Here is a 22,407-nt window from a genome sequence, read left to right on the forward strand (position 1 = left end):
GTGTTGTCAATAGGCTTGGTATGTATGGTGGCAGCGACGGTTAGGGAGCACCTGCTAAGTGGCCTACACACCAAAGGTTGTTAAGTCCCAACAGGGAGGCATTGTATGAAGATGCAGTGCTAACAGGGCAGGGCAGGCCCATTGTTCAATCCCAGCTGTAACCCAGCTGGGAAACCAGCACAGGATCAGGTAGCCATGGAAATGAGACCGTGCACGATGGCCGATGGCCATGAAGCTAGGGAAAGGTCACAGGGAGAAGGGGAGATGGTCTCCTCATGGCACCTTCTAGCTTAGGAGAAACCTGAGAGATGGCTCCAGAGAACACTTCTCTTGGGTTCAAAGAGAAATCCATTTGAGGAAGTAAGTCTATGACAACCACAGGGAATGAAATGTGGGCCATGTACTGGAATACGTATCACGTAATTCAAGGGATGTTAACAATGGATTAGCTTTTCCTGTTTCCTTCTGTTTTAAATTTAATCACTTTAAATGAAATTATTTTTTGAAAAGATACTACTTGCACAGAGAACAGAAGTCAAAGGGAAGGGCAAGACACACTGTGAAAAGTCGGTCCCTCTTCCTGTCGGATCGGCCCAACCACACAGTTCTTCCCAAAGCAACCTCTTCTGCCTGTGTCTCCAAGGCTATAAAGGTAAACGTATGAACACATCTTGTGAGTCCTTTGTAAAGTTGAAGAAACTGCCCATATAAATCTCGTCCCTCTCCTTCTCGCAAGAAGCCTCTCCCTAGGACCCCCTCCTGAAGGTCCCCTCCCCTCTCCTCACTCCTCCTCCCTTCCCCTCTCGCCCCACACCTGTCCCAGAGAGTGTGTCTTACCTGAAGACAAGTGTTCCTGGCTTCTCTCCAGTGCACAGAGTTTAAAACAACGTTGAGGCCACCGAGTTAAATTAACCAAGGCGCCATCATTTGTTGAAGTAAGAAAGGGGTATGGATAAAGTACACAACACATGATACCATACAATCACTAATTTCTCCACAGTTGCTAAGATTTAGGCCAAAATCAGTTTGCTCGGGGAAGAAGAATAAGACTGAAAATTGTAAAGCCTTTTAAAAGGCCTGGAAAACTTGAGAAGAGTAACTCTCTTGTTAAGAGACTTCTGAACCCCTTAAGCCGTCAAAAAGCAAGTATTTGTTACATTTTCCTTACTCCCTTTTATGTCTGCATTTTCTATTGCCATTCACAAACGTCTGTAGGACAATGTTAATCCATACCTATATTTTAAAATTGCAAAGTATTTACAACTTGCCAACCTCTTGGTGCAGATGGATAATCAGAATCGTCCAGCTCTCTCTCCACCATCTTTCCATGCCGCCATAATGGCGGGCATGAATGTCCTGGCTGATGCTCTCAAGACCATCAACAATTCCTAAAAGAGAGGCAGATGCCAGGTTCTTATCGGGCTGTGCTCCAAAACCATCGTCTGGTTTCTAACTGTGATGGTGAAACGTGGTTACATTGGCAAATTTGAAATCACTGATGACCACAGAGCTGGGAAAACTGCTGTGATCTTCACGGGCAGTTTACACAAGTGTGGTGCGATCAGCCCCAGATTTGATGTGCAGCTCAAAGATCTAGAAAAATGGCAGAACAACCTGCTTCCATCTTTTCAGTGTGGTTTCACTGTCCTAACAACGTCAGCTGGCATCATGGACCACGAAGACGCAAGACAAACATACACAGGAGGGAAAATCCTGGGATTCCTTTTCTAGGGATGTAACACATATGTGCAAATAAAATGCCTCAATGGAAAACAAGCAGAATTGTCCAATGTAAACAACACCTCCCAATTGTACAGCAGGTTGTTCACAGAAAAGTCTTTTATACAACAGTTGGCAGGATTCCAGGCACTTAGGCAAAACACCCTGGGGAACATAGAAAATAATATTTGTCCAGGTCATATTCCCCTTGATATTAAAAACCTTCAATATTTCAAAGAAATTACATCTCATCTCTTCTTAATCCAATTTTCCCCCTGAATTCAGTTGTCTTGTTAAACTGTGATGCCCAGTAAATCTTTGTTAGTGTCCTAAGGCTGCACTGCCCAATATGATAGAAACAGTTACATGTGGCTATTTAAATTTAAATTAATTAAAATTTAATACAATTTAGAATTGTTCTTCAGTAATGCTGGCCACATTAAAAGTGCCCAGTAGCCATGCGTGGCTGGTGGCTACCGTATGACACAGCACAGATATCCATCGTCATGGAAAGTTCTATTAAACAGCACTACTCAAAAGGCAACTTTTTATTTTTCCTTCTTCTTTTAACCGGGAAGTTACATTTTGGCATAAAGTAAATGAATTTTCAAAAAGCTAGAAGTGACCAGATAGTTTGAAACTGCAGATTCAGTCTCAAAATCTAAACCAAAATAATTCCAAATATCAGTTACCAAAGCGAATGAAAATAAACTAATACAAGACTTCTCTGCCCATTTCTGCTGGCTGAACACCAAGTCATCTTTCAAGATTCAGCTCTGGGACTTCCCTGGTGGTCCAGTGGCTAAGGCTCCACATTCCCAATGCAGGGGTCCAGGTTCGACCCTGGTCAGGGAACTAGGTCCCACATGCTGCAACTAAAAGATCCCACATGCCGCAACTAAAGGATCCCACATGCCGCAACTAAAGGATCCCACATGCCGCAACTAAGACCCAGCGCCCAGTGCAGCCAAAAAAAAAAAAAAAGATTCAGCTCTCCCAGAAAGGCCTTCCTGACTCTGCTCAACCCCCATGGGCCACCAGAAAAATGATCACTATCCCGCTCACTGAATTCTGCCCATGGGTCCAGCAAGGCTCCCAAATAAAAATATTTTTATCTACTTCATTGTCTCTACCTCTGTCTCTAGATGTTTAAGACCATGGACCTTAGCCCACTGGTCATTATAACCCCAGTCTGCACATACCTAGTAGGGAACATAATAAAAACTAAACCAACCGCCAGTGCTGAGAAAGGTCTCTGCTCTCTGCAGGATAACTATTTTCTTGTTTTTAGCCTTTTCTCTTTTTCAACAATTTGCAAGAGGCTATGAAAAGTTCATCATCTGAAAACACTGGGAGTGTTGCAGTCAGGAGTGATGGGGCAAAACGTCAAGTGCGTGGAACTGGGGAGCCCTTGCGTTTCCCACCCGCGGGTGCACGCCGATCCCCTGGGGAGCGTGTGAAGAGGCTCCGGCCGGTCTGGGGTGGCGTCCGAGAGTCTCTGCAACAAGCTCGCTGGTGCTGCCGCCGCTGCTGCCGCCTCCGGTCCCCAGGCCGCGCTCAGCTCCTCAAGGACGGAGGTGGGAGCCCTTTAAAGCCCAGGTGGCGCCTTGGTCCAGGCCGCGCTCAGCTCCTCAAGGACGGAGGTGGGAGCCCTTTAAAGCCCAGGTGGCGCCTTGGTCCGGGGAGCTGCGGTCCCTGCGCACTTTCCATGGCCGCCAGCGGGGACACTGCCAGCTGTGCCGCTCTCTCCCGGGGGGACAAACCTGAACTCGACCTGTCCTAGTGGACACACACACTCCCGCGCACATGCACACATATCCACGCACACGCGCACGCACACGCACACATGCGTTTCCTTGGTGGTCCTCCCTCCTTGTGCGCCCGCAGCTCGCATCTGTGTCAGGTACCCTGTGGGAGCACTGTGACCAGACCTGCAACACGGAGCCCGCGGTCCAGGGAGACATCTGGCTGATCAAGACAGCCCGCTGAGGAAGGCGGGAGTGGATAGGGATGCTGGAAGAATGTGTCAAACATACCCCTCTGTCTAGGAGACTCAGTCTATACGGGGCATCCCTGGCACCGTGCATGGTTTGCCAAGAGTTGAGCATCAGCAAATCCAGAATTACCCCGCGTTGCCTAAAATCGTGTGTGTACAGTGACTGTTACATAATATACCATGCACGTCTGTTTTAACTGAATTGAACAAAGATGCAAATACTTTGTCTGGCAGCTGCTCAGTTATTATAGGAAGGGGGAAACGTCCCTTAGCAAGTCCCGGGTGGTCAGAGAGGCCCCCAGAGAAGTTGGCCTTGAAGCTGAAACTTGAAGGTTAGGTGGGTAGCACCCAGTGTCAGCCACCCAAGGAAAGGGCAGGAGAAAAAGCATTCCAAGGCAAGGGATGAGCTGCTGTAGGGTCTGGAGGGAGAGATAGGGTGACCTGGACGTGGCATATAGCCCAAGGGGAGGATGGGACAGCCACCAGGATACAGAAGTAGAAAGGCCAGAACCCAGGTTGGGTCCCATCTCTCCCACATTCTTACAGATCGGCTCAGTTCACAGTTATTTCTTCTTCCACTAAATTCTACGTCAGTTAACTATGGCTTATCATCGGTTACTTGGATTTTGTGATTTTTGCAAATGTCTCATTTACATGGGAAGCCCCTAGGGGAAAAGATAGGGCTTGATTTTTCTTCGTGACATTGTCACACTGCGTTTCATACAGTTAGCACTCAGGAAATATTTCTTGGACAAATAAGTAGGACAATTAGAGAGGCCAGGATTTTTAAAAGTGCAGCAGGCCACGTTTTCCGTAATGCATCTATTGCTCTGAGGATTCTAAGTTGGTCTTGTATTCTGTTTTTTAAGACATCCCTGACTTATTTCAGATGCTCAGCACAGCGTGAACATAAGTTGATCGACCTTCTCTAAATCCTTTTTCTGTGTTTTTAACAGTAGTGCTTTACGCGGGAGATCTTGCAAGTGCATAGTTGCTTCCTGTTGCTACAGTTGGTCTCTTGGGTGAGTTCTTCTAGGGCATTCTGTGAAGATTCCGGCCCTTCCAGGTGGCAGTGCTGCCTACACTGTGTGTTCCAGCCTGGGCCTAACCCAGCAGCGTGAGAACGCCTGGTGGGACCAGAGAAGGCTCCCGGCTCCCAAGCCCCTACTTCCCTCTCCCCCATGCCTGCCCCATGGAAGGTCAGCAGAGCTCTTCTGCCCACCTTCCTCTTGCTGCTCCCAGCCAGCTTTTGAAAGCTCCATGCTGGGACCCCGCATGACCTCTGACACTGAGTTGGCCAAACCTCAGCTCCTGGTAGAGCCAGCTTCCAGTGGAGCTTTGAGGAACCTCAGAATCCTGTACCTGGGTCCTATTGCTAGCAACCCTTTCACTCACAGAACATTTTTAAAGCAAATGTGCTGCACCCTCCTTTACAGGTAGTGCTATGTACCGTGTGTTTTTTGAAGCACTTGATAATAGTAACTAATTTGATCTTCCCGGAAATTCTCCAAAGAAACTGCTTTCTTGCACTCTTCTCTTTTTCACAGGGGAGGACATGAAGTCACAGAGCTGGATCCAGGCTCTGAACCAGCACACTCTACTGCCTCTTGCTTTGCTTACAAAGAAAAATAAATTCCTTTTTTTTTCTTTTGCTGTTCCTAAAAATGTCGTTTATACACATCCATCTCTTTTCTAAAACCCTGTCAAAATGACAGTAAAGGAATTTTTTTAAAAAGTATTGACCCAAAATTATAGAAAGAAGGAGAGAAAGAGATAAGAGCAGTCAAGAAAGCTCAGCGATTTCTGAAGACACAGTGGAAGGAGGCTGGTATTTCTTTACATGAAGCCCACCGGGTGACAAGCCCCGACAATACAGCGGGTCTTCCCATCAGCATCTCACTGCCTCACTCTTAGCTGTGAAGGGATGGCCAAAGTGTGCATTTCAAGAACTCGTCATGAAAAACACCGCATCTGTTACAGTTCTGGAAGGAAACAGATGGCACACTCAAACTTCGACATTTAAAGGAAATTTAATGGGATGACAGTTGCCAAAAGTAGGCAGTGCCCACAGGTGGCTCAGTAGGAGGGAGGGGTTGCTAGGATCTGGAGAATGTAGCTGTTTGGAGAGGCCACGGCCCTGGACCTGTGGCCTTTGGGAGAAGAAACTCGGCTTCCCCAGCGGGTGGGAGGAGCCTGGGGGAATCAGCCCCTCAACTCACGCTCCTTTGCCCGAGTCTCTCACAGGCCAAGCCCAAACAGAAGCTCAAGGGCAGAGGAACCTACTGATGCCACCTCCGTGGCAAAAAGCAGAGAATCTGTATGACCTTCAGTGTAGGTTGGTGGGGTCAATGGAACATATTTGTCACCAAGACCAAAACAAACAGAGGAGTGACAGGAGGAAAGGAAGATGCAAAGACAATGCAGAGAGCAGAAGAAACCATAATTAATATCCTTGAAGAGAGAAGAGGATATATACCTTTTCCGTCATATATCCCATGTATGATATGAAAAGGATTAAAGAAGGAAGAGACCATGGATATCATGAACTTTGGGTGATTGTGATGCGTCAGTGTACATTCATCAACTGTAACAGATGTCCCTCTGGTGGGGGGATGGATATTGGGGGAGGTTATGCATGTGGAGGGGACAGGGGTTATACAAGAAATCTCAGTACTTTCACCTCAATATTTCTATAAACTTAAAACTGCTCTAGGGGCTTCCCTGGTGGCACAGTGGTTGAGAATCCACCTGCCAATGCAGGGGACATGGGTTCGAGCCCTGGTCCGGGAAGATCCCACATGCCGCAGAGCAACTAAGCCCGTGTGCCACAACTACTGAGCCTGCGTTCTAGAGCCTGCTAGCCACAACTACTGAAGCCTGCGTGCTGCAACTACTGAAACCCGCACGCCTAGAGCCCGTGCTCTGTGCACCACAATGAAGAGTAGCCCCGGCTCACCGCAACTAGAGAAAGCCCGCATGCAGCAATGAAGACCCAACGCAGCCAAAAAAATAAGTTAATTAAAAAAAAAACCACTCTGAACAATAGTCTTAATTTAAAAAAAGAAGAAGCATTCTCATCTAGACCTTCTTAGGATGCTATTGGAAAATGTCCTTCAGTAAAACAAGGGAATGAACCAAGAAAAAAGGGAACATAGGCTCCTAGTATATATAAGAGAAACATGCGTGCCAAACAGATCCATCAAGAAGTAACAACATAGAAGCATGTAATTTAGAAATTTGGACGTTTTTTAGGGAAAAAAATAGCTGAAAGAATTGAAAGAAGTCATCTCTGGGGAGTGGAACCAGGGGTAAAGAAAGGTAGGAGACTGCTATTTGTCAGTGTCATCCTCTGAGCACTGTTTTAAGGCTACATAGAACATGACTTTCATAAAAATTGAAGTCAATAAATGACTTTTTGTCTAACACCTGGCTACGTTTGGTTTTTATTCCCCCAGTCAAAATGCCTCAGGAACACTTCCCACCCCTCCCAGTAAATTAACCTCCATTCATTGGTTCACCAAGCTATTTCCATTTTCTATCTGCCATAGACTGTGTTTAGGCAAAAGAATTTATAAATATGTTAGAGAATTCCCACCCATGAAGAACTTCCCATGTGATTAAGAGGTGAGAAATAAACGATTTCATCATAATAAATGAGACCTCAGAAGTTAGATGGTGCCAGTTATAACTGTTACAGGAGGTAAGAAATGAATCTCTGTGAACAATCGCAATCAAGAAAAGCTCCAGGATAAACGGGGATCTGAAGTGGGTATTAGTATGGTTAGGTTTTGAGGAGAGAAAAGGGGTGAGTGTCCAAGACTGAGGTGGGAGCCGAGCAAAGACAAAATCAGGAATAACTCAGAGAACAGCGAGCAGATAAAGGTCTGGCTCAGGGTGGTTACCGGACCAGTCGCTACAAGGGAAAAGCCCTTTAATGCATTCATTCATTCTCACAGCAAGCATTTATTGTACCCGGCACGTGTCAGGAGCCGCACCGGCTGCTGGGTCTGCAGCAATGCTCTGCCGAGGAGGCCAAGGTCGACTGGACAAGAGACAGCAAGACAGCCGTGGGCCATCCAGTCGGGGTTTTTCCTGTTTCCGTTTGCTGAATCCCTGACTCTAGAAGAGAGCCAATCACAGCTTAGGCTTTCGTGGATGTTGGCTCATGAAGTTCAAAAAAGATAACAGGACTAATACAACCAGGCTGAGCACGCCGCTTGCTACAAGAGCACCCAGAGGGGGCCTCACTCAGGCTTAGGGAGGCAGGAAAACTTCTCAGCTGGCTTGAGAGAGAGAACAAGTGCTGTGTTTTTTCAATTCTAATGGGAACACTTTTTCCCTTAGGACATACCTGAGAGTGGTATACATCTCACAATTCATAGATGAATTGGGAACATTGTTTCTCTTTGCCAGCGGCATATAAAATCATGGTGCACCCTGCAGGCAATCACATCTTGGGCTTGTTGAGATGTGGTCCCCAAGCCAGAGTCTTCCCTTTCCAGAAATCTGCACGGCCATTAGAGTCGCCAGATCTCACAGATTCCACCTCTGTAAGGACCCTTGTGTACCCCCACTCCTCCTCACCACCCCCTACAGTGTGCTCCTTCAGCTGCTGGCTCCGCTTCCTCTGACCCAACCCCTGTCCTTTCCCGCCTTCCATCCATCCCTCAACCAGGCAGATCGTTCCTTCAAGACAAAGTCTCCACTCAGCAGCATGGCGTCCAAGGCCTTCTGAGACCCGGTCTCCACCAGCTGCCTGTTTCTCCACCTCTCCCACTCTTGCACTTGGCTAACTCCCAGCTTATTTTATGGACTCTAAGATGCCATCGGTGGTAAGTCACACCTTTATTTTATGGAACATTAAGAAAGAAAAAGAGACTCTCAATCAAATGGTGACATGCTGTCTCAGGCCAGGTGCCCCAGGAAAAACACCTCTGAGGAGATTTGAGGGCAGAAGGTTGATTGGGAAGGCTCCCCAGAACAATAGGGGCAAGTGAAGGAGCGCCGAGGAGATATACCAGCCCCATAGGGAGCCCAGCAGCGGATGGCCCTACAGAGTCTGCCCGCATGAAGGTGGGGGGAAGAGCTTTGAACCCCACGTAGACTAGTCACTGAGCATAGGGTGTAGCCTTGGGTGAGGCAGGTAGACCCCAGCTGAGAGCTGTCCTCTGTCAGCACTCTGAGAGATGAACTTGACAGAGCATGTGGGCAGCGCCGACCTCATCCACTACAAACGTGTCTACTGTAAGGTGGTTTCTGATGTGATGTGTTAGGATAGAAAAGCTGGGCACCTTCCAATCAGTTAAATACGCTATATATGTAGTCGATTCCCTTTCTACTGACATCGTTTAGAGTTAGTTTTGGTGACCTGCAACAAAGAATCCCCATAATGCAGAGTAGAAGGAGGTCCCAGAGGGAAAATGATACACCTAGTTTGTTTTTTTTAATATCGAAATTATTTTTAAGTATATAGTTCAGTGGTGTTAAGTACATTCACATGTTGTGCAACCATCATCACCATCCGTCTCCAGAACATTCTCATCTTGCAAAACTGAAACTCTGTCCATTGAACAGTAACTCTTCCTCTCCCCACCCCCACCCCTTAGCAACCACCATTCTACTTCCTGTCTCTGTGAATCTGATACTGTAAGTACCTCATATGAGTGGAACTGTACAGCATTTGCCTTTTTGCAACTGGCTTATTTCCCATAGCATAATGTCCCCAAGTTTCATCCGTGTTGTAGCATGCAAGAGAATTTCCTTCCTTTTTAAGGCTGAATCATATTCCATTGTATGGGCATACCACATTTGTTTTTCCATTCATCCATCAATAAACATTTGGGTTGCTTCCACCTCTTGGTTGCTGTGAAAAGTGCTCCTATGAGTGTGGGTGTGCAAATATCTCTTCAAGACCCTACTTTCAATTACTTTGGGTATGTACCCAGAAATAAGATTGCTGGCTCATATCGCAGTTCTATTTAACGTTTTGAGGAGCTGCCACACTGTTTTCCATAGTGGTTGCGCCATTTTACAATCCCACGCACAGTGTACAGGGTTTCCAATTTCTCCACATCCTTACCAACACTTGCTCTTTTCTAGGCGTTTTTATTTTTTAATAGTAGTCATACTACTTGGTGTGTGGTGATACCTCACTGTGGTTTTTATTTGCATTTCTCTGATCATTAGTGATGTTGAGCATCTTTTCAAATGTTTTTTGGCCATTTGTATATCTTTGGAAATATACCTCTTCAAGTCTTTTGCCCATGTTTTAACCGGGTTCTTTGATTTTTGTTGTTGTTGACTTGTAGGAATTCTTTATATATTCTGGATATTAACCCCTATTGGATATATGCTTTGCAAATGATATTGTAAACTCTTGAGCTTCATACTTTCCTGCTGCCGCAACAACTCCACAGACAAGCTGTGAACACGCAGCCCAGGTGACCAGGTGCGTCAGTGTGATAAGGCTGATCTCTGCCTCAAATGCCTTTCTTACGCCCCCATGACCTAGTGACCTTCACACGCACCAAAGCCTTTTTCTTGTGTACTCCACGCTGACCTCCACTAAAGATGCTGTGTCTCTCAGCCCTCCACTTGCTGGGCTGAGCTGGCTCAACACAAATATTTCCCCCATTCCACAGGCAGCCTTTTCACTCTGTTGATAGTGTCCTTGGATGCACAAAAGTTTTAAAGTTTGCTGTAGTCCCATTTGTCTATTTTGCTTTTGTTGTTTTGGTGTCATATCAAAGAAATCATTGGCAAATCCAATGTCATTAAGATTTCCCCCATGTTTTCTTCTAGAAGTTTTATAGTTTTGGGTCTTATGTTTAGATCTTCTATTTATTTTGAGTTAATATTTTTTATTTGATGTAAGAAAAGGGTTCAACTGCATTCTTTTGCATGAAGACATCCAGTTTTCCCATCACCATTTGTTGGAGAGATCATCCTTTCCCAATTGAATGATCTTGACAGCTTTGTCAAAGACATTTGACCATATACACAAGAGTTTATTTCTGGGCTGTCTATTCTATTCCATCAGTCCATGTGTCCTTCTTTATTCCAGTACTGCACTGTTTTGATTACTATGGCTTTGTAACACATTTTGAATCCAGGAAGTCTGAGTCCTCCAGATTTGTTCTTCTTTTTCAAAAAACTGTTTGGTATTTGGGGTCACCTGATTCCATATTAATTTTGTTTTTTGTTTTTTTCTATTTCTGCAAAAAATGCCATTGGGATTTTGACAGGACACCTACTTTTATGCACATCAAGTTTATGGCTCCTGTGGGTATCCAAGTCCAGTAGGCAGTTGGTTAGGACTCAGAAGGCACAGAGGATGGAATGAGTCATCTTACCTAACGTTCTCAAGAAGCTTCACATGATCGTTGCCTTCCAAACAAAGCAGCAGGAAAGATAAATCCCGAAGGAAAAGGAGTTTCTGTACTGTCAACATTTGTCTTACTTCTCTGTTCATCCACAGAGTCTATACCCAGTATTTTAAAAATAAAATCATTTGACCTGATTCTCCTCAAAGAAAAAAGATAAGACTTTGCTAAAGTTGAGGGAAACCACACTCTATGAGGCAAGGAGGAGGCTACCTTTCACCCTAGTCCTTCCATCTGACCTGAGTGCTACACCCAGTGCCCAGATACACCTTGGCAAGGTAGCCTGGGGCTGGACAACCAGCTGCCCAGACCTACTGAGGTCTGAGGACATAGCCCAGGGATCTGTATTATGACCAAGCTCCCCTGAGATTCTTAAGCATATGAACATTTGAAAAACACTGAACTGGAACAAATAAAAGTTTTACCCAAAGGAATTCAGCTCAGGAAATAATTATCATCATCATAGAATAGTAAAGATTCTGGCAGAGTTGTCAACATACAATACATAGTAGAGCATTTGACAAATGTAGCACATGTTGATTCTTCCTAAGACTCCTATATCCTTATTTCTGTTTAGAATGTTTAAAATGTGAAGCTTATTCTTTAAGAAATACAATCATTAAGTATGCCTTCAGCCGTGTTACTTACTTTCTCTTTAATTTGAATAAAGTTCCCAATCATATTTGATATCATGATTCTCATACTTGGGAAATCCTTTACACTCAGCTGTTAAAATCATTAAGCCAATGTCCTCGATTTAATCTTTAAGGTTGACCAGCCACCGTTGAGTCACTGTAATCTTCTAGGTCAGGCAGGAAAAGAATTGACGTCGTTACAAAATACCACTGCGTAAGTGTCTTTGAGAAAATGGCACCCAAGTGGACACAGTTGGGTAATGAGATCTGATGGACAACAGTCCCCGGGCAAGTGAGCTGGAATGCCAGGCCCCTGGCATTGAGCCCCTCCCGGTGCCCTTGCATGAGCTGTCGAGGATCTGTGACACACTTTCTGTGACATAACACATCTCAGGGATGTATCAAGATGTTTCCTCTCCCCCAACATCAACCAGCCTATTAGGAATGATGATTTGGCCCGTACTATGCTCAAGGGACCAATGCAATAAGGGATGTTTCATACAAAGGGGCTTCCACCGTGAGCCAGCAAGGCTGATCTGCAGCTAAAAACAGAGATGCACAAAAATAAACCTTCAACTTCTCACCCTGAACAATGAAGATGTTTTCCAGAAAAAAAAATGCACAGGATCTAAACAGCCTCGGAGGTAGCCAGCTCTTTTCTCCGGCTTTTACTTTTTAAACAAAAAAAAATAAAAAAGGACATCAGCTGACCCAGCTGGTTTACCTCACTAATCTGTAACAGCAACGGCCCAAAAGAGAGTTATAATATAAACATGCCGGAACAGTCTTGTCCGCTTCTCTGTAGCTTTCAGCCACAAACAAAAAAGTATAACTAGCCATTAATTTTAATATCATAATGAATATAAATACTTCCATGTCAGAAGTCCATGTTAATATTCAACTCGATTTTAAAGAGACATGCCAAAAACGTGGTTCCCATCACACACCATCCTCTCTCTCGCCCTCTGTCTCTCCTCCCCAGCTTAAGTCAAGGGGAGGGGAAACTTGAGGTGATTATCGGAGGACAGAGAGGTAGATGATTATATGAATCCACATCGCCCAGGGCCCGTGATGGTGTGGACAGGCAAGTCCAGGAGCCAACCGTAGCCCAGAGGACCAAACACTGAAGACAAGGTGACTCTCAAGTTAATTCATGTCAAAATTAATATTTTAAAACATCACTCACTCTCATCCCAGGGTCCTGATCATAAGACAGGAGGATGCAAGCCCACGCCTAGGCAGTGAGCCTAACTCTGCCCTAGTGAATATTGTGGTTAAAGAAAAACAAAGAGGTGGCCCTCACAGGACCCGCGAGGCCCCAGGTAGTGCAGGAAGGGGGCGAGGCTGGACACCCAACATCCAGAGCAGTGGCCCACCTGCCGATCCACGTCTACATACAACGTCCCCTGTCACTGCCACCTTCCTGCCGGCGTCCCCAGACCAGCTCCATTCCAATAAATGTCCCTAGTCCCTTCCAACTTCCAACAGGCTTATTTAAACGTCTGCTGTAGAAGCTACATTCTACTTGTGCCTTCCTTTCTGTTTTAACCACAGCCAATCCAGGCAAAAGCAGTGTCTTATGTGTCCCAAACATTCTAGCCACAGGGATGTGGAGAGGAGGCCTGGGGGACCTCTGCCTCTAGAGGGTGTGCGATTGGCCGCTCTGGCACACCTCTGCGCACCCCTTAGCTCCTAGGTCTCTCCATCTGCTTGTGGGAGTGTCCACCCTGGTGGGGTCTTTTTTTTTTTTTTTTTTTTTGGCCATGCCTTGTGGCTTGTGGGACCTCAGTTACCCAACCAGGCATTGAACCTTGGCCCCCTGAAGTGAAAGCACCAAGTCCACTGGACTGCCAGGGAAGTCCCCACCCTCGTGCTTTTTCAGGCCTCGTGCAGCCACTGGTTCCCCTCTCCCAACCATAAATCCACTCCCCCCATACCATCCACAGTGTAAAAGCACACACGCAGCTCTCCTCACTTCCCCCTTTCCCAGGGGCCTCTGGCCAGATTTGGGGGTGTTGACGGAAATAATCCATAAGCAATCTACCAAAGGAATAGAAAAGAGTTTGGTCTGAGCCAAACTGAGGCCTATAGCCCAGGAGACACAGATTCAAGAAGCACTTGAACTGTGTCCTGCCCGACTACAAAACGGGGCGAGCTTATAAAGGCAAAAACCGCAGAATTAGGTAACGTAAGTTGTTTTTCAAGAATTATAATGGGAGCTGGGAAGAAGCGAGGGTGCTTGTTAAGCAAGGATCGGGTGGGGTCTGAAGTGGTTGCACGCTCAAGGGGAGACCTTGAGACCATGAGGTGGCAGCTGGCAGCTGTTCCCAGATAGTGTTCTGAAAACGGCTGGTGGTGTCCTTGAGTTTGATACAGTTCAAAATTCAAGTTCTCAGTGACGCACGAACAACGTATCTGAAGCCACATCCATAATGACCACCAGGCTCCATTTTGGACGCCTGAACCCCAGTTACTCCATTTTGACTTTTAAATGCGTTCTTTTCTTGAATGGTTAAAGCAGATGTACGACACATGTTTAAAAGGCCACAAACACGCTCTCTAGTTTGTTAGCATGAAGCTTAAGTTAAGTCATGTATAAGCCAGAATGACGTCCCCATACCTCGATGTGTGAAAATGTCTTCCATCAGGGGAAAGGGACCAGGGGAGAGAGCAACCATTCAGTGCATCTTAACTTCCAGCGGAGCTCACACCCTGGCCACTGCTCCGTGGCGCGTCTGTGCCGGAGACCGGGGGAAGTGACCCCATCCTCCTGTGCACTCAGCTCTGCTGGAAATCCGAGAACTGCCCGGGGATCAAGAAAGCGGGGTGGGCAGGAGAGACGGGCGGTGACTGTACATGAGAATTCTAGGAAAGCAGGACTTGGGGACACCCCTCGGCAATGTCCAGTCCAAGACCATTGTTCTTATCAGTGTTGGGAGAATGTGAAAAGCATCGTGTTCCTGAAAGACAGAACCACAAAATGCCAAGTGTCAGATTCCTAACACTGTGACTCACGACAACTTCTCCCCTCTTGTTCATTCTTTCCATTATTTCCTCCCGAGTAAATACTCACCGAGCCCCTGCTCAGCATCCAGGATCACTCTTTGTGCTGGTCCTAGTGGCGTCAGTGACTTACTTTAAATTATTTCAGTAGAGTCAGTGTGCAAGTGTGTGTGCCAGCTAGTTTCAGCTTGAATTCCCGCGCGTGTGATCAGGAATGCATGCCCCGGGGGCCGTCCGCTGGCTGCACATCCTAGACACCACCCAGAGGCAGCTTCCAGGCTTCTGCCCCGCAGATCTCAGCTGGCGCTAAGGATAGGCTTTTGGAATCCTGACCATCAAACATGGGTGTTCATTGCCGACACCAGCGACTTACTAATTATAATGAATGTGAGGAGTGGGCTCTTACTGGCTAAAACATTCAGGACAGGAGAACTGGTGTGAAATGTTGGGACTTTCAGTTTGGCAAGATGAAAACGTTCTGGAGGTGCATATGGTGGTGATGGTTGTACAGCCATATGAATGGACTTAATGCCACTGAACTGTACACTTAAAAATGGCTTAAAACGTAACTTTTATGTTATGTGCATTTTTTTTTTTTTTTTTTTTTTTTGCGGTACGCGGGCCTCTCACTGTTGTGGCCTCTCCCGTTGCGGAGCACAGGCTCCGGACACGCAGGCTCAGCGGCCATGGCTCACGGGCCTAGCCGCTCCACGGCATGTGGGATCCTCCCGGACCAGGGCACGAACCTGTGTCCCCCGCATCGGCAGGCAGACTTTCAACCACTGCGCCACCAGGGAAGCCCATGTTATGTGCATTTTATCATAAAATTTGTTTAAGGTTTATTATAAAGCAGAAACTAATAAAAAAATTTAAAAAAATTTGTTTAAGGTTTAGACACTGCCCATCCTTGCATGAACAGGGACTAACGATAGTGAAGCTTGTCACCAGCATCCTTCAGAAAGGCCCCCAAGGCTAGGTCCCTGCGGGGGTCTGTGCCTCACCTTTGCTTTAGGAGGATTTCTGATTGCTTAGTACCAACAAGAAAGGTTCCAAATTCAGCCCCTCAAGGAGAGGCCAGCAAGCTTTTGCAGTAAAGGGCCAGATAGTAAGTATTTTATCTTCGTGGGTCACAGAGTCTGCTGAGATTACTCAGCTCTGCCATCATAGCAGGAAAGCAGTCACGGGCAGCACCTAAATGAATGAGTGTAGCTGTTTCAATAAAATTCCATTTACAAAAATTTGGCCCAGAACTCAGTATGCCGCCCTCTGCTCGAAATTGCTGGAATGCTGCGTGTCCCTTGAGCGGTCTTTTCACACAAGGTGAGGTGAGACCACTTCTACTTGCTTTGCCGAATGATGTTTACTGCCTGAGCGTCCGTGTGGTAGACCCCTTGGGTAAGGCTTTCTTACTGCATAGCCTAGAAGTGGGATGGGCTGGGTCGTCAGCCTTCACACCTCAAATGTCCTGGGTAACCCCGTCATCTGCCTCAGAGAACCGGGAGGTGGCGTGACCACAAGGCTGCGGGCTCTGCCACAGACGGCCAGTTCTTTTCATTTAAAAGTAAAACATACCAAAAAAAAAAAAAAAAGGTAAAACATACAATGCAATACTACTCAGCCAAAAAACGAAAAAAATAAGGCGACATGGATGAACCTAGAGATAATCATACTAAGCAAAGTTAAGTCAGACAGTGAAAGACAAATACCATATGATATCACTTACGGGTGGGCTTTAAATATGATACAAATGAACTTATTTACAAAGCAGAAACAGTCTCACAGACATAGAGAACAGACTTGTGGTTGCCAAGGGGGAGGGGGTGGGGGAGGGATGCATTGGGAGTTTGGGATGAGCAGATGCAAACTCTCAATATTACATACAGAATGGATAAACAACAAAGTCCTACTGTAGAGCACAGGGAACTATATTCAATACCCTGTGATAAACCATAATGGAAAAGAATACGAAAAAGAATATGTGTGTGTGTGTGTGTGTGTGTGTGTGTAACTAAATCACTGCTGTAAGCAGAAATCAACACAACATTGTAAATCAACTATACTCAATAGAATAAATTAAAACAAAAATAAGGCAAAGCATTCTGCATTAAAGGGGTAAGAGCTACAGGAGGATAGAAATGAGGGAACTGGGTTTTCGCAGGGAGGAGATGGGGGTGCTAACTGTGCATTTCTAGGAGGTACTGGGCTTGCTGGGAGGAGGTGAGCTTCAACCCCAAGGAAAGCCACCCTTAGCTTATCTCCCTGATAAGTTTCAGGCACTTCCCTCAGAGAATCCACCCTTTAACACCTTCTTTGATGAACTAGAGCTAAAAAGGAAGGAAGTCTTTGTATTCATTTATTTATTTTATGTTTCTCGATTATATCTTTCTCCTCTGATTTGCCTTAGATCTGAGAAATGCAGAAAATGTGTTTTACTGGTATTTCTTTTTAGCACTTCTGATATTCTGGGGCCAGACATTCAAATCCTGTGTAACCCAGCACAAGTTGCTAACCTCTCTAAGCCTCGGCTTGCACTGTAAGATGGGGCTGGTTGTGTGGTGAAGATTGAGAATACACACGAAAGTGCTTAGTGTAGCAGCACCCTTGATTATTACCTGGGCTGGCACTGCCCTCCCGGCCAGGGCACGTGATGTTCAGAGTCCTCTCTGGTCTAATGGAGTTGCATTGCATTTGGGACAGAGGAAGGTGTGCTCTTTGCAAAGAGCATGGTCGTATCATGGGAAGAATGTGGCCTTTGCAGCCCAGACTTGGGCTCAAATTCTCGCCATACCTATTTGCTCACTGAGTGACCTTGCGTATTTAATTAACATCTGAATCCCATTTTCCCCTTCTCGCAAATGAATATCTAATACTCATTGGATTGGAGATAACGCTCGTAGGGCATTATCTGGATGGACCAACTCCTGTTAATTTTCGCCTTTCCCCTTGTAACAACTTCACAGGAAGGAGGAAAGGTAATCCTCCTTCTGGGGCCCCTCACTGTGCATTCCAGAAGTCCTGGGTGATGACTCAAAGTCAGGATGTGGCCCACTGTCCTGGCCATCGCTGGGAATATGGTGGAGGCAAATGCAACTTGCAAGAGTAAAGCAAAGTATCCCAGGCAATGAACTGGATTCCAGACCCTTTGAACAAATTATCATCCCCATACGAATTGTCCTCTTATCATTGGAACGTTTTTTTTGTTTGTTTGTCTTGTTTTGTTTTTGCGTACGTGGGCCTCTCACTGTTGTGGCCTCTCCCGTTGTGGAGCACAGGCTCCGGACATGCAGGCTCAGCGGCCATGGCTCACAGGCCCAGCTGCTCCGCGGCATGTGGGATCTTCCCGGACCGGGGCACGAACCCGTGTCCCCTGCATCGGCAGGAGGACTCTCAACCACTGTGCCACCAGGGAAGCCCTGGAATGTTTTTCTTGATAAAATGATTTAAAATGTTAAAAATAAAGATTTTAAAAAGCCATAATTCTCCTTCCTTCTGTGACTATTTTTGTTTTTAGCTATTATCTTGCAGTCTTTGCCCACCTACAGACATGGTTTCTCATAGTTTCTGGCACGGATTAAACTATTTACATCCTACTTTTTTATATGACATTATTCAATTACCAGCACAGATCTCACATTATCCTATAAAATAGCTCCAGAACAGGCCACCATGTAAAAGTTTTACAATATTGGATGTGAATATTATATTCAGGTTTATGCTACAACAGGCCTCTTTATGACCATAGTTTTATTCTTTTTCATTTTTCTCTTTAGTAGATTATATTCTTTGCAAAAATTATGCAGGCTTTGATGCTTTATATTTGTAATGCATTCCCCTATAAAAATGCGAATGACCCTTTGTTACCAAATCGTAGATTCTTCATCTGATCATAGCCAGGATTTTTGTTTGTTTGTTTGGCTGTTTTTTTAAAATTTGTACTGGAGTATAGTTGACTTACACTGTGGTGTTGGCTTCTGCTGGACAGCAAAGCGAATCAGCTATACATATACATGTATCTCCTCTGTTTGAGACTCTTTTCCCATGTGGGTCATTACAGAGTGCTGAGAAGAGCTATCTGTGCTACACAGTAGGTCCTTGTTAGTTCTCTACTGTATAGAGTAGTGTCTATTTGTCAATCCCAATCTCCCAATGTATCCCTCCCCCACCCCTTTCCCCCCAGTAACCATAGGTTTGTTTTCTACATCTGTGATTCTATTTGTTTTGTAAATCAGTTCATTTGTACCATTTTCTTGGATTCCACATATAGGCAATATTATACGATATTTGTCTTATCATATGATATGTGACTTACTTCACTCAGTATGACAATCTCTTAGTCCATTCATGTTGATGCAAATGGCATTATTTCGTTCTTTTCTATGTACAGCCAGGAATTTGATCTGGGGGCTGATTTCACACTTGGAGAAATTGGGGTACAAACACATTCTAACCAACCTGTCCTTAGAACCCATTCATGCAATGTACTCACCTCATTTTTAAATGACCAGGAAAAGCAATGCTGCTGCGTATTTCAGCAGTAGGATCCCATGACAGATGACCCAGCATTTCCAGAGAGAAAAACCACCCTGGACTCACTGCAAGTCTGGAGCAGAAGTAAAGTAATGGGGGAGGGAGGACAGGAAGAGAATTAGGACAAATAATCTGTTACACATACATTGTGTGTAGCAAGAACAAACTGAAAGGGCACTCAGACTGCCTGAAGGGATAGGATGTAGCTGTCCTTCTGAATGGGTCTTATGTCCTATCGAAGCCCATTGTTTCATGGAACCGAGGCCTAACAATGTCCCATTGTGGCCATGCAAAGACCAGTTGGTTAAATCCGAGTTTTCCAGATCTCTGCCTTCACTTTCAGTCTCCCGGACCGTACCCCGAGGATGGCTCTTCTCTCACTGCCTGGGTTGCCACGCTGCTGGCCATGTAAGTAAGGATGGTTTACAGGCTCCTTGATCTGCTTGGAGGACACCATAAATCTCTCACCTTGCTCTGACTTTATTAAGTGTAAAGACTATAGCACATATTTTCAGAGAGACGACAAGGGGAAAACTATCTGTAGAATTGCCGACCCTACTGCCCATTTGCAAAGCCGCCTGTGGAGCCATGAGGATGCTTCACACAGATGGAAGATGGTCTTAAGGGTTTTATACAAATCAGTGGGTGGGTTGATATGTTCATTTTAAAGGGAATTTTAAGACCAACTTCAGTTGCAAGAGACTGCTTTGCTTTAAATAAGCCTGGAATGGGAATCAGTACCAAGAGGATTTTAAAATCCCTGTACTGAAACAACAACCCCTATGGCGACCGAGTGTTCTTGTTGCCCCAGATTTCTGGGTCACGTGACATCTCGCCACAAACGCACAAGGACTGGGTAACCAGCCAACTGGAGATGTTTAATAAGGAGGCACTGGAATGATGGAAAATTCCCTGGAAATCATCTATTTCCTATCTCACCTCCCAGATGGGGAAGGTGCTGGCTTCTAATGGGGAGGTTTTGCATTGCTTGCTGATGGTTTCTACAGAGAAGCAAAGAAATGAAAACCCAGATGTTTCAAAGAAGGGAAAATGTTGTCATTGCCATGTGCTCCATGGTCGTGCCTTTGTCTTTTCCTTCTTATCTGGGTTGGAGGATCCTGGTAGAGATGGGCTTTGGTACAAGACCCCTGCTGGACATGGGGTGAACAGAAAGAAGAGGCTGGGGGTCTCTTAGGCTGATTCCTTTGAAAAGGGGTGAGTTACAGAGTCTAAAGTATACTATTCTACCTGGTCAAGGAGCCTGGGGCATGGACGTGGAAGGAAAGCATCCCAGCTCTGACGCCACCTGCCCTGGGCGGCCACAGGCTGGCTGCTCCTTCTCTCTGTTGCATCCCTTCCTCCATTTTTAAGATGGGGGTGATGATTGTCCTAGTGTTCTCACAAGGATACAAAGAGACCTAATGTAGATGGAAGTGCTTTATAAAAATAAGTTATGTGTCTTTCGGGTTGATTAACAAACACTGAGGGAAGGCTGGGACTTGGGCTTGCACGCTCAAGTGTGCCTCTTCCTGGCACTGACCGCACTCCCGCACCACTCACACTGAGAACTAGTTGAGAACTGCTTTCCGTGTTTGCAGAAGCTGTGTCTCCTCCTTCCTCCACGGGGGTCAGGGTGCCCGGAGGACCGACAACTTACTCGGGCTTAGCAGGGAGCCCGTTAGGTTGAAGCTCGGTGGAAAAGGTGGAAAGAGGCTGAGGGTGGAGGAGGTTTGGGACACAAACCATAACCCGCATTTCTCCTAACAGGACATTGATCAAACCTGGTTTTGGATGAAAGAGATGTAGGCGACATCTTCTAAGTCGTGTTTCGATCTTCTTAACTTAAAAGGTCTGCTTGGTATGTGCTTAGCTATGCTATGTATTTTTAAGACTCTCTGGGTCCAGTTCTTTAGATCTAAAACCCAATCCTTTGATTCATTAGAGTGTTATGCTTTTTCCTATCTGATTGTAAAAGAAGAGAAATATGTATTTTATCTAGGTAAGCCTGGTCCTCTTCACCAGCCTCAGTGAATACTTAGGGGGTGTGGGTGACTTGATGTCACCTGGAACCTTTGTCAAGAAGTTCGTCACAGAAAGAAGTACATTAAGTGATAATCCTTCCTGTGACCTGTTTCCCCATCTGTGAAGTGAGGAGTTTAGGTTAGACGAGCCCATCCAGTCAACGTGGAGTAAACAGTGACCTTTCACGACGTGGATTTTCTCTTCTGCTTCTGCCCACCCACCCATCCCCCCCTCCCCTAACCCTGGGGTTTAGTAAATAGTAAACCCGCCCGCAGGGGCAGGAGCAGGGGCAGGGGCAGGGGCAGGAGACGGGTCCTCACGGACTCCTCTGGTCCACTCAACCCTCACCCGCCTTTCCAATATCCACCAATGGGAAAACCCAAGATTTCTCTAAGTAGGTTGAGTTCAGGTCAGCAATCATGTGGGGATTGACTCTTACAAAACAAAATCTGTGCTAGGCTCTGGGAATACAAAGTCAGTGCATGCCTGTCTTTAAGGGCCTTTCCATCTTAGTGGGGGAGAGAATCCGAGACACAGAACAGTGAGATAACAAAGCCAGGGCTCTGCAAGGCACATGCTCAGGTGCGGAGGAGCTCGGAGTGGGGAGAGAACCTGGACCAGTCCACTGGATCTGGCATGGTTAGAAGAATCACACAGCAATGCGGGTTCAGGTCGCGGGGCTCCACGGCCAACTGAGACCAAATAGAGTCAACCAGGACGTGTTGGAGCCCTAAGGACGGTTGAACTACTTTCCAAACATTCTAATATGATGAGATTCCATCTGTCGGAGGTGAGAGAGCAGTGGCGGGAGATCCGCCGCACCTCCATTCACCTTCACACAATAGGTCTGATAAAGCCCCCTCTTCAAACAAAGTCTCGGCAATCACTTTATCAGATGTAATTACATTTTCTAATCTCACAGTGACTTCCTCACAGGTACTGAGAAACTCAGGTGAAGGATCTTCCCACAGGTTATCTGTTTAGGTTCTGTCCAGCTTACGGCTGCAGGTCTGAGCTTTATTAAGCATTGTCCTGGCCCTCCAGGTGGTGTCACAGCAAAGCAATCCCCTAGACCCGGAGAGAAATCCACCTCTATCCCTGAACAATGTCAGCACTATGCCAC

The 22,407-nt window shown here is 45.9% G+C and overlaps 1 pseudogene across 1 annotated transcript; it reads left to right on the forward strand.

Moving 5' to 3' along the window:
• The first annotated feature begins 1,320 nt into the window (after positions 1–1,320).
• On the forward strand, positions 1,321–1,731 carry LOC309791711 (small ribosomal subunit protein uS8-like; annotated as a pseudogene). Its single transcript has one exon. The product of its transcript is annotated as a small ribosomal subunit protein uS8-like (transcript).
• The last annotated feature ends 20,676 nt before the right edge of the window (positions 1,732–22,407 follow it).

Source organism: Mesoplodon mirus (assembly GCF_964341445.2).
Source record: "Mesoplodon mirus genome assembly, chromosome: 16".
NCBI classification, from domain to species: domain Eukaryota; kingdom Metazoa; phylum Chordata; class Mammalia; order Artiodactyla; family Ziphiidae; genus Mesoplodon; species Mesoplodon mirus.